The sequence below is a fragment of the Capra hircus genome, chromosome 3 (assembly GCF_001704415.2).
Source record: "Capra hircus breed San Clemente chromosome 3, ASM170441v1, whole genome shotgun sequence".
In the NCBI taxonomy this organism is placed as follows: Eukaryota; Metazoa; Chordata; class Mammalia; order Artiodactyla; family Bovidae; genus Capra; species Capra hircus.
The window spans coordinates 26351413-26364928 of NC_030810.1; the positions used below are offsets into that span (position 1 = coordinate 26351413).

A 13516-nucleotide genomic window follows, 5' to 3' on the forward strand; every position below is an offset into this window, starting at 1 on the left:
AGGGAGATAAAATAGCCATTTCTACCTTACACCTAACACATATAAATTCAATAGCTTACAGAGCAAAAGAAAAAAATCTTAAAAGTAATTATGAGAAAATATTGTTATAATATTGGGATGAAGAAAATTTATGCTAAATAAGATACAAAATTATTATATTAGGGGAGATTTCACTACATTCTAACTTAAAATTCTTCTAAAATAAAACATTATAAACTAACAGAAAACTGTATACTCAGAGAAGAGAATAACAATATACAAAAGAAGAGTCAGTCCCTCAGTCGTGTCAGACACCCTTTGTGACCCCATGCACTGTAGCCCACCAGGCTCCTCTGTACATGTGATTTCCCAGGCAAGAATACTGGAGTGAGTTGCCATTCCCTTCTCCAGGGGATCTTTCCAACCCAGGGATCGAACCCAAGTCTCCTGCATTGCAGGCAGATTCTTTACCATCTGAGCCACCAGGGAAGCCTGTAACAAAATACAAGAGTTCCTTCAAATCAATTAGAGCATAAAACAAAAACAAATAAAAATAAGTTTAAAAATATATACAAACAGGGTATTCTCACATGCTTGCTTATGAATCTCAGTGGGTACAGTATTTTTGTAGTAGATGACAAACCTATATTCTTAAAAATGAGAACTCTGCATACCTTTTATCCCAGTGATTACATTTCTAGATGCCTCACAGAAATAGTCACACACATGCACAAAGATATGTAACAATGTTCACTGCAGCAACATTTGTGATAGAGAAAAGTTTGAAATCATCCAAATTTCCACATAGAGAAAAACATGCAAATAAATTATCTCCTGGCCACCATAGTATCCTATGTAACTTTCAAGACCTCATTTTCATATACAGAGATAAAATAATTAGCCACACAGGTTCTAGTCTTAAATTGCTATTTCTAGACCTAGATAGTGCTAAATCATTACAGGTCAAAAAAGGGTACCTGGGAAGATAACCATGTAATTATATAACTTGTCATTACCTCCCAACTAAACCATGTAGTCTCTATTTATGTGCGTGTGTTTAACTGTGTATAAATTTTTGGAGGGGTAAGGCTCTTCTAAGATGTCTAAGAAAACCTCTCTCCCTTTCGCTTATTCAACCTGTCTACCTCAATTTGGTTTCACCCTCTCATGGTTCCTGTACTGACTATAAAGACTGAAGTAGGGACTTCCCCAGCAGTTCAGTGGTTAAGACTTGGTGCTTTCACTGTCAGGCTCACACTACATTTCTGGCTGGGGAACTAAGATTCCCCCCAAATCGTACGGTATGACCAAAAAAAGAAAAAAAGAAATTAAAAGACTGAAGTAGGTTTCTTCAAACCAAGCCCAAGAATCAAGAAGGTGGTATTATTTTCCTTATAATAAAGTATCCACTCAATTCATTTTTATTTGTTCCTTAATAAAATGAGCCAAACTTTTCTGAAACTACTTTCACTAAAATTACCACAGTTAAGAGTTCATTTATTTAAATCCAAAAATACATAAGAAATACTTGATACCACAAAGTCAGGGAAGGGTACTATCTGTCTAGACCTGGAATTAACAATTGAAGGCTAGAGTCTTAGTCATTAATTACTCTATACTTGAAACTTTATACATCTTTGCAGTTTAAAGCTGCAGACTTGGTTTAAGAAGTCCATAAAAGTATTAATTGTTATGCCCACCCAAACCATTAAAAATTAAATCCGTGTAGCTTTGCCTGTAGTCCAGGGCAGTTACAACTCTAAAGTTGATATAGCCTTTCTGAGTCAGCTAAAACCTTCTTACCCAAGCTGAATTAGTTTAAAGCTAACCATATAACTGTTTAAAAAGAAAAAGAAACAAAAACTTATCGCACACAATATAGTTCTTACAAACAACCAAGCTCAAAAAAATCCACATAGCAAGCCAACCCATTTATGACCTACCAGAAGGCCTTTTTGTTCCCCAATGGCAGTCCATCCCTATTTCTCAAGTTTCCTCATCTATGGATCAGTTGTTAGGTTATTAGGTGTAACTAACCATTTTAATAATGGTCCCCTAGTGGCCTGGTAAATATTCCCAACAAGAGTTGGAGACTATTTCTCCCCACTCCTTGAATCTGGGCTAACTCTGTAAACTTTGCCTTTAATTTGTAGTGAAGTCCTAGAGTCTAGGCCTCAAGAGGTCCTGCAGCTTCTGTCTTCACTCTTTTGGGACTTAACTGCCATGTCAAGAGGTTTAAACTAGACTATGCATGAGGATAGATTAAGCATAGAGAGAAGGCCCACCTTCTAGCTGTTCCCACCAAGGCCCTAGACATGTGATTAAAGCCATTTTATATCCTCTAGCTCCAATCAACCTACAAAATGAATACAGCCACACAGGTGAGCCCAGAAAACAGGAAAAAAAAAAATTGCCCAGCCGTCCAAAAGAACCACAAGAACATAATAAATTATTGTTGCTGTCAGCCACTTAGATTTTGAGGTGGATTATTACAAGGCAATGCTAATATGCTTGCTGGCTTCCTTGCTCAGTCATATCTGACTCTACGACCCTATGGACTGTAGCCCACCAGGTTCCTTTGCCCATGGGATTTTCGAGGCAAGATTACTAGAGTAGATTATCATTTCCTCCTTCAGGATATCTTCCTGACCCAGGGATCAAACCCACATTTCCTGCACCTTCTGCACTGCAGGCAGATTTTTTACCACTGACCAAACGAGGAAGCCCGCTAAGACACTGGGAGGTCTCAAATAATTGAGCAAGTCCACATCTAGATATATATACCCAAATGAGTTTAAAGCAGGGACTAGAACAGAATTTGTAAACTCATGTTCAAAGCAGCATTATTAACAATAACTAAAAAGAGGAAACACCTCAAATGTCTATCAATAGATGAATAAACAAACAAGTTGTGATATATACAAACAAAGGAATATTATTCAGTCTTAAAAAGGAAGGCAATTCTAATACATACCACAACATGGATGAATTTTGAAGATATGCTAAATGAAATAAAGCAGATACAAAAGGACAAGCATTATATAATTCAACTTACATGAGGTACCCAGAGTAAATTCACAAAGAGATAATAGAATGGTAGCTGTCAGGGTCTTGGAGGAGGAGAAGGAAATGGGGAGTTATCATTTCACAGTTTAGGATGAAAAAAGTTCTGGAGATGGACGGTAGTGAAGGAGTGGTGGCTGCGCGGGGAAGAGCCAAGAAGAGCTACTCCATGTTCAAGATCAGGAGGGGCAGCGAGTGAGGAGATACCACTCATCCAAGGTAAGGAGCAGCGGCTGTGCTTTGCTGGAGCAGCCATGAAGAGATGTCCCAAGTCCAAGGTAAGAGAAACCCAAGTAAGACAGTAGGTGTTGCGAGAGGGCATCAGAGGGCAGACACACTGAAACCATAATCACAGAAAACTAGTCAATCTGATCACACGGACCACAGCCTTGTTAAACTCAACGAAACTAAGCCATGCCATGTGGGGCCACCCAAGATGGGCGGGTCATGGTAGAGAGGTCTGACAGAATGTGGTCCACTGGAGAAGGGAATGGCAAATCACTTCAGTATTCTTCCGTTGAGAACCCCACGAACAGTATGAAAAGGCAAAATGAGAGTATACTGAAAGAGGAATTCCCCAGGTCGGTAGGTGCCCAAAATGCTACTGGAGATCAGTGGAGAAATAACTCCAGAAAGAATGAAGGGATGGAGCCAAAGCAAAAACAATACCCAGTTGTGGATGTGACTGGTGATAGAAGCAAGATCTGATGCTGTAAAGAGCAATATTGCATAGGAACCTGGAATGTCAGGTCCATGAATCAAGGCAAATTGGAAGTGGTCAAACAGGAGATGGCAAGAGTGAACGTCAACATTCTAGGAATCAGCGAACTAAAATGGACTGGAATGGGTGAATTTAACTCAGATGACCATTATATCTACTACTGTGGGCAGGAAGCCCTTAGAAGAAATGGAGTAGCCATCATGGTCAACAAAAGAGTCTAAAATGCAGTATTTGGATGCGATCTCAAAAATGTCAGAATGATCTTTGTTTATTTCCAAGGCAAACCATTCAGTATCACAGTAATCCAAGTCTATGCCCCAACCAGTAATGCTGAAGAAGCTGAAGTTGAACAGTTCTATGAAGACCTACAAGACCTTTTAGAACTAACACCCAAAAGTGATGTCCTTTTCATTATAGGGGACTGGAATGCAAAAGCAGAAAGTCAAGAAACACCTAGGTTAACAGGCAAATTGGGCCTTGGAATACAGAATGAAACAGGGCAAAAGCTAATAGAGTTTTGCCAAAAGAACACACTGGTCATAGCAAACACCCTCTTCCAACAACACAAGAGAAGACCCTACACATGGACATCACCAGATGGTCAACACCAAAATCAGACTGATCATATTGTTTGCAGCCAAAGATGGAGAAGCTCTATACAATCAGCTTTAAAAAGAAGACCGGGAGCTAACCGTGGCTCAGATCATGAACTCCTTATTGCCAAATTCAGACTTAAATTGAAGAAAGTAGGGAAAACCACTAGACCATTCAGGTATGACCTAAATCAAATCCCTTATGATTATACAGTGAAAGTGAGAAATAGATTTAAGGGACTAGATCTGATAGATAGAGTGCCTGATGAACTACGGACTGAGGTTTGTGACATTATACAGGAGATAGGGATCAAGACCATCCCCATGGAAAAGAAATGCAAAAAAGCAAAATGGCTATCTGAGGAGGCCTTACAAATAGCTGTGAAGAGAAGAGAAGTGAAAAGCAAAGGAGAAAAGGAAAGATATAAGCATCTGAATGCAGAGTTCCAAAGAATAGCAAGGAGAGATAAGAAAGTCTTCCTCAGCGATCAGTGCAAAGAAACAGTGGAAAACAGCAGAATGGGAAAGACTAGAGATCTCTTCAAGAAAATCAGAGATACCAAGGGAGCATTTCATGCAAAGATAGATTTGATAAAGGACAGAAATGGTATGGACCTAACAGAAGTAGAAGACATTAAGAAGAGGTGGCAAGAATACACAGAAGAACTGTACAAAAAAAATCTTCACAACCCAGATAATCACGATGGTGTGATCACTCACCTAGAGCCAGACATCCTGGAATGTGACATCAAGTGGGCCTGAGAAAGCATCACTATGAACAAAGCTAGTGGAGGTGATGGAATTCCAGTTGAGCTATTTCAAATCCTGAAAGATGATGCTGTGAAAGTGCTGCACTCAATATGCCAGCACATTTGGAAAACTCAGCAGTGGCCACAGGACTGGAAAGGGTCAGTTTTCATTCCAATCCCAAAGAAAAGCAATACCAAAGAATGCCCAAACTACCACACAATTGCATTCAACTCACACGCTAGTAAAGTAATGCTCAAAATTCTCCAAGCCAGGCTTTAGCAATACATGAACTGTGACCTTCCAGATGTTCAAGCTGGGTTTAGAAAAGGCACAGGAACCAGACATCAAATTGCCAACATCCGCTGGATCATGGAAAAAGCAAGAGAGTTCCAGAAAAACATCTATTTCTGCTTTATTGACTATGCCAAAGCCTTTGACTGTGTGGATCACAATAAACTGTGGAAAATTCTGAAAGAGATGGGAATACCAGACCACCTGACCTGCCTCTTGAGAAACCTATATGCAGGTCAGGAAGCAACAGTTAGAACTGGACATGGAACAACAGACTGGTTCCAATAGGAAAAGGAGTACATCAAGGCTGTATATTGTCACCCTGCTTATTTAACTTATATGCAGAGTACATCATGAGAAACGCTAGACTGGAAGAAACACAAGCTGGAATCAATTTTGCCGGGAGAAATATCAATAACCTCAGATATGCAGATGACACCAGCCTTATGGCAGAAAGTGAAGAGGAACTAAAAAGCCTCTTGATGAAAGTGAAAGAGGAGAGTGAAAAAACTGGCCTAAAGCTCAAAATTCAGAAAACTAAGATCATGGCATCTGGTCCCATCACTTCATGGGAAATAGATGGGGAAACAGTGGAAATAGTGTCAGACTTTATTTTTTGGGGCTCCAAAATCACTGCAGATGGTGACTGCAGCCATGAAATTAAAAGACGCTTACTCCTTGGAAGGAAAGTTATGACCTACCTAGATAGCGTATTCAAAAGCAGAGACATTAGTTTGCCAACAAATGTCCGTCTAGTCAAGGCTATGGTTTTTCTAGTGGTCATGTATGGATGTGAAAGTTGGACTGTGAAGAAAGCTGAGTGCCGAAGAATTGATGCATTTGAACTGTGTTGTTGGAGAAGACTCTTGAGAGTGCCTTGGACTGCAAGGAGATCCAACCAGTCCATTCTGAAGGAGATCCGTCTTGGGTGTTCTTTGGAAGGACTGAGGATAAAGCTGAAACTCCAATACTTTGGCCAGCTGATGCAAAGAGCTGACTCATTGGAAAAGACTCTGATGCTGGGAGGGATTGGAGGCAGGAAGAGAAGGGGATGACAGAGGATGAGATGGCTGGATGGCAACACCGACTCGATGGACATGAGTTTGAGTGAACTCTAGGAGTTGGTGATGGACAGGGAGGCCTGACGTGCTGCAATTCATGGGGTCGCAATGAGTCAGACATGACTGTGCAACTGAACTGAACTGATGATAGTACAAGATGAATATACTTAATGCCACTGAACGGTACACTTAAAATTGGTTAAGGTAAATTCTGTTATGTATAGCTTACCGCAATTTCTAAAAAAACACCTCTCGGACTTCCCTGGTGGTACTGTGGATAAGAATCTGCCTGCCAATGCAAGGGACACAGGTTCAATCCCTGGTCCAGAAAGATTTCACATGCTGTGGGGCAAGAAAACCCTTGCACTGCTACTACTAAAGCCTGCATGTCCGAGTCTGTGCTCCACAATGAGAGAAACCACCACCACAAGAAGCCCAAACAACGCAATCGGAGGGTCGCCACCACTCTCCACAACTAGAGAAGGCCTTTGTACAGCAACAAAGACCCAGTGCAACCAAAAATTAATTAATTTAAACAAATTTTTAAAAGCACTTCTCTTTCCCACTTGATTTCAGAATCAGATGAGAGAGAAAAAAAAAAACACAAGGAAAAGAAAAAAAGAGCAAAATATCAGCTTTATCTCTGACATAAAGTTTGGGTGGAAAACATGGCTCGAAAGTGGTTTGGAAATGGCTTGCTAACACTCTCTTAATTTGAAGTTATCCACTAGAACTATTTCCCTCAAAATGGAGAGCCTGTCCTGCACTCAGTTTACTGCACCAGCCAAGAATACGGCAAAATACTGACTGTCTGCAGGTTAGAATGAAGAGAGAGATGAAAAGGTTAGACTGACCATGCTGGTCACTCTACTGTACTCACTCATCTACTGTACTTACTAATCTACTGTACCACTAATTTCCCCCTGTGAAAGAGAAGAGGTAGAGAAAGAAGCTAAGAGTGTTACCATAGTCAAGTTTCTCTACACTGAACCAGTGTTCCCATATTATACAGTAGTTTCAAAAGAAAGAAAACAAAGGGAAAGAATTAGGGAAAAAAATTCAAGAAAAATTTCCTAGAACTGAAAAATGTACATTCTAAACTAATTAAGGAATGAAGATACAAAATAACATCTGAATTGATGGATTTATTGATGAATTTGACTTAGAGGAGTTTTAAAACTTAGAGGAGTTTTAAAGTTCTGACAAAGAATTAGGGTAGAATTCACGTTAGATCACAAAGCACTGAACAAAATAATAATCAGGCATCCAGGATATGATGCATATGCAACAACAAAAATAATTATCAAAATTTAAAGCTTTTGTGCTTCAAAGGATACCATCAAGAGAAAATTTTTGGAAATCATTTATCTAAGAAAACCTGTATCTAGAATATACAAAGAACTATTACTACTCAAAACTATTAAAGCTGGACAAAGGATTTAGATAAATACTTGTCCAAAGAAGATACACATACTGTAAGGTAAGAAGACGCTATGTTGCTTCAGCTGTGTCCAACTCTTTGTGACCCCATGGAATGTAGCCTGCCAGGCTCTTCTGTCCATGGGATTCTCCAGGCAAGAACACTGCAGTGGGTTGCCATGCCCTTCTCCAGGGGATCTTTCCAACCCAGGGATCGAACCTAAGTCTGCCATGTCTCCTGCATTGGCAACTGGGTTCCTTACCACTAGTGCCACCTGGGAAGCCCCCAAGACAAAAGAAGATGACAGATGACTAATAAGTACATGACAAGATATTTAACATCAGCAGCCATCAGGGAAACGCAAATGACAATGAGATACCACTTATACCCTCTAGGATGGCTATAATCAAAAAGAGAGTAGCAAATGTTGGTGAGGATATAGAGAAATTGGAAATTTCACACACTGCTGGAAGAAAGGTAAAATGGTATAGTCACTTTGGAAAGTAGCCTGAAAAATCCTCAAATGGTTAAATGCTTTCCATGTGATCCAGCAGTTCTATTCCTATTTATTATATATTCTAAATAAATGAAAACAAAGGAAAAAATTATACATAAATGTTCATAAACAGCATTATTCAAAACAGTCAAAAAGTATACATCAACTGCTGAATGGATAGAAAATATATATCCCATACAATGGATTGTGTGTTAGTTGCTCAGTTATGCCTGACTCTTTGTGACCCCATGGACTGTAGCCCACGAGGCTCCTCTGTCCATGGAATTCTCTAGGCAAAAATACTGGAGTAGGTTGCCATTTCCTTCTTCAGGGGATCTTCCCTGACCCAGAGATCGAACCCAGGTCTCCTGCACTGCAGGCAGATTCTTTACCATCTGAGCCACCAGGGAAGCCCATACCATGAATTAGTCAGTAATAAAAGAAATAAAAGTACTGTTGCACCCAACAATATGGATGAACTTAAAAACATTATGCTAAGTGAGAGCAGTCAATCATAAAAGATGACATGTTAAATGATTCCACTTACATGAAATGTCCAGTATAGACAGAGACACAGAAAGTAAAGAAACTTCTAGAAAGTAGATCTAGAGAGACAATGGATTAAGAGACAGAAAATAGATTTGTCTTTGTCTAGGGCATGCGTGGGTTGGGGCACTGGGAAGGCTGACAGGTAAGGGGTGTGGGATTTCTTTTTTTTTTTTTTTTTTTTGGCTGTGTCATGTGGGATCTAGTTCCCTGACCAGGGATCAAACCCAGGTCCCCTGCATTGGGAGCACGGAGTCTTAGCCACTGGATCACTAGGGAAGTCCCTGGGGTAACTTTTTGAGGTAATGAAAATGTTCTAAAATTGTGATAATGAATGTACAACTCTGTAAATATACTAAAAGCTAGGGAGCTGCACACTTTAAATGGGTGAACTGGATGGTATGTGAATTATATCTCCATTAAACTGTTTTTAAAAATAAGGCAATTTTTAATGCTACAGAAAACAAAGTTGAGAAGGAAAATGTAATCATAATAGACTGTATGTTTCAGTATAAACAATATTTAGAGTTATAAATAACTGAATACTGGTTGATAAAAAAAATTGGGATGTATTTTAGAATAGATAGAATAAGAGGGTATTGCAATCTAAGATTCATTTTCAAAAAAGGCCTATTAATGAAAAATGCCCTCAAACTAAGTGGTTTTTACTTTTGTAAGGAAACAGCAACCCACTCCAGTATTTTTGCCTAGAGATTCCATGGACAGAGGAGCCTGGCAGGCTACAGTCTATGAGGCTGCAAAGAGCTGGACACGACTGAGCAACTAATACTTCACTTTTTTAAGCAGTTGGAAAAAGCCAACAAAATATTAGTATTTCATGATACATGAAATTATCTTAAATTCAAATTTCAGTGTCCATAAATAAAGTTTTACTGGAACACAGCCACACCCATTCATTTACTTAACTAACTGTGGCTGATTTTGAGCCACTTAGAATGGGGTAGTTGTGAGAGCACAAGTGGCATTTTCAGTGCTTTGCACTGCTGCTCAACACTCTAAAAGTGGCAGCAATGCATTCATAACTCAACAACATTACAGTATAACTGTACTACAACTTTTTCTTCACAACAGCAGCACATATCCATCATCTCCAAATAAGGAAAGGGGAATGTGGAGTTCAAACGTCACACTTTTAATGTAGATTTTGCTATTAAATTCCTATCTTCAATATAGTCATTTGCTCTTGGAGACTTCACAATCATTAATCCTGTTAATTTTTGTGAGAAATAGCTGATTTTTCCTTTTTGACTGCTCTGTGCACTTTGCAAGATCTTAGTTCCCCGACCAGGAACTGAACCAGGTCAGAGCAGCGAAAGCACCAAGTCATAACCACTGGACAATCAGGTAATTCCCAGAAGTTGAATATTTTTAATTTCTCTTACTCCAGAGGAAGCAGTCTGATGGCTTAGCAATAGGAACATTTTATTGCAATGTTTTGAGCTCAGAGTAAAGAAAAGCTTTTCTGAAGAAAAATCTTCAACCACTATCAAATACCAGATGGCTTTGGAAGTTAGTTTTTGCTGCAGTCTCCATAATGTTTCTTAATGATTTCAACCATAAATTATCAAACGCACTTATATGCAAAACTTATGTTTCAAAAAGTTACCTTAACTACAAGCAATGGCAAGCTGCTTTATACATTTACTGTGCTGTCAAAACAAGAAGACCTATCTCCTTTCCTACACAAATTTGCCACAGATATGTTTTCTAAGCAAACTATGCTTCCAGCAGTGTTTTTCACACACTGATGCAAGCACAAAGAAAATTTCCTTATTTCAAAGTACTTTTAACTGTGCAACTGAGGCGCTTCCATCTACTTTTCAATCACAAGTGATTAATCTACATTGTAACGACATTCTAAACAGCAAATGTCAGAGAAGAACTTAACAGAATTCTATAAGTGCCTTCCAAGCAATGAATATTATCAAATAAAATCAAACACTCATAGACTAGTATCAGTACCTGGCAGTGTAAAAACATATTTTCAAAGATGAAATATTTAAAAAATACACCAGAAGGAATCAACAGCAGAATAACTGAGACAGAAGAAAGGATAAGTGAGCTAGCAGGCAGAGTGGTGGAAATAACTGCGATGAAGCAGTGTAAAGAAAAAAGAATGAAAGGAAGTGAAGACAACCTCAGAGTCTTCTGGACAACATTAAAAGCACCATCATTCAGGCAGAGCTAGCAGTAAAGAATCCACCTGCTAACGCAGGAGACGAAAAAGACACAGGTTCAATCCCTGGGTCAGGAAGATCCACTGGATTAAGAAATGGCAACCCACTCCAGTATTCTTGCCTGGAAAATTCCATGGACAGAGGAGCCTGGTGGGCCACAGTCCATGAGTCCACAAACAGCTGGACACAACTGAGCAACTCAACACACACACAAAAAAAGAGAAAGCATCTGAGAAAATATTTGAAGAGATTATAGTGGAAAACTTCCCTAACGAGGGAAAAGAAATAAGACACCCAAGTTCAGGAAGTACAGAGTCCCATTCAGAATAAATCCAAGAAGAAACACACTGAGACACACACTAATCAAACTAACAAAAATACTAGAAAAGAATAGTACAAGCATCAACGAAAAAGCAACAAAAAACATACAAAAGAATCACCATAATCAGTCTAATTTTCAACAGAAACTCTGTAGGCCAGAAGGGAGTAGCAAGATAAAGGGACAAAAGGGAAAAACATACAACAAAGATTACTCTACTCAGCAAGGATCTCATTCAGAGTCCATGGAGAAACCAAAAGCTTTATAGACAAGCAAAAGCTAGGATTTTAAAAAGGTAGGATTTAGAAATGGTAGAGGAACCAGAGATCAAATTGCCAACATCTGCTAGATCATCGATAAAGCAAGAGAGTTCCAGAAAAACATCTACTTCTGCTTTACTGACTATGCCAAAGCCTTTCACTGTGTGGATCACAACAAGCTGTGGAAAATTCCGAAAGAGATGGGAATACCAGACCACCTTACCTGCCTCCTGAGAAATCTTTAAGAAGGTCAAGAAGCAACAGTTAGAACCAGACATAGAACAGACTGGTTCCAAACTGGAAAAGGAGTACGTCAAGGCTGTATACTGTCACCCTGGTTATTTAACTTACATGCTGAGTATATCATATGAAATGCCAGGCTGGATGAAGCACAAGCTAGGATCAAGATTGCCGGGAGAAATATCAATAACCTCAGATATGCAGATGACACCACCCTTATGGCAGAAAGCAAAGAACTAAAGAGCCTCTTAATGAAAGTGAAAGAGGAGAGTGAAAAAGTTGGCTTAAAACTCAACATTCAAAGAACTAAGATCATGGCATTTGGTCCCATCACTTCATAGCAAATAGATAGGGAAACAATGGAAACAGTGACAGACTTTATTTTCTTGGGCTCTAAAATCACTGCTGGTGTGACTGCAGTCATGAAATTAAAAGATGCTTTCTCCCTGGAAGGAAAGTTATGACCAATCTAGACAGCATATTAAAAAGCAGAGACATTACTTTCCAACAAAAGTCCGTCTAGTCAAAGCTATGGTTTTTTCCAATAGTCATGTATGGATGTGAGAGTTGGACTATAAAGAAAGCTGAGCGCTGAAGAATTGATGCTTTGAACTGTGGTGTTGGAGAAGGCTCTTGAGAGTCCCTTAGATTGCAAGGAGATCCAACCAGTCCGTCCTAAAAGGAATCAGTCCGAATATTCATTGGAACGACTGATGCTGAAGCTGAAACTCCAATACTTTGGCCATCTGATGTGAAGAACTGACTCACTGGAAAAGACCCTGGTGCTAGGAAAGATTGAGGCAGGAGCAGAAGGGGACAACAGAGGATGAGATGGTTGGATGGCATCCCCGACTCAATGGACATGAGTTTTATTCGTGATGGACAGAGAAACCTGGCATGCTGCAGTCCACAGGGTTGCAAAGATTTGGATGTGACTAAGTGACTGAACTGAACTGAAAAGCTAGGAGAATTCAGCAATACCAAACCAGCTTTACAACAAATGCTAAAGGAATTTCTCCAGGTGGAAAACATCAAAGAAAAAGATCTACAAAACAAACCCAAAGCAATTAAGAAAATGGTACAAGGAACATATATAACAATAATCACCTTAAATGTAAATGGATTAAATGCTCCAACCAAAAGACAGACTGGCTGAATGAATACAAAAATAAGATGGCATATATGCTATCTACAGGACACCCACTTCAGACCTAGGAAAACAAAGAGACTGAAAGTTGGGGGATGGAAAGTTATTTCATGCAAACAAAAACCAAAAGAAAGCTGGAGTAGACATACTAATATCAGACAAAATATACTTTAAAATAAAGACTTAGAAAGGAAGGACACTACATAATGATCAAGGGATCAATCCAAGAAGAAGATAAACAATTGTAAATAGTTATGTACCCAACACAGAAGCACCTCAATACAGAAGGCAAATGTCAATAGTCACAAAAGGGGAAATCAACAGTAACACAGTAACAATGGGGAATTTAACACTCCACTTACACCAATGAACAGATCATTCAGACAAAAATAAATAAGGAAACACAGGCCTTAAATGACACATTAGACCGGA

The 13516-nt window shown here is 39.2% G+C and overlaps 1 protein-coding gene across 2 annotated transcripts in view; it reads right to left on the minus strand.

Moving 5' to 3' along the window:
* Positions 1 to 13516, minus strand: part of NRDC (nardilysin convertase) — a 113180-nt gene that overhangs the window by 84668 nt on the left and 14996 nt on the right. The gene's annotated exons all lie outside the window — the stretch shown is intronic.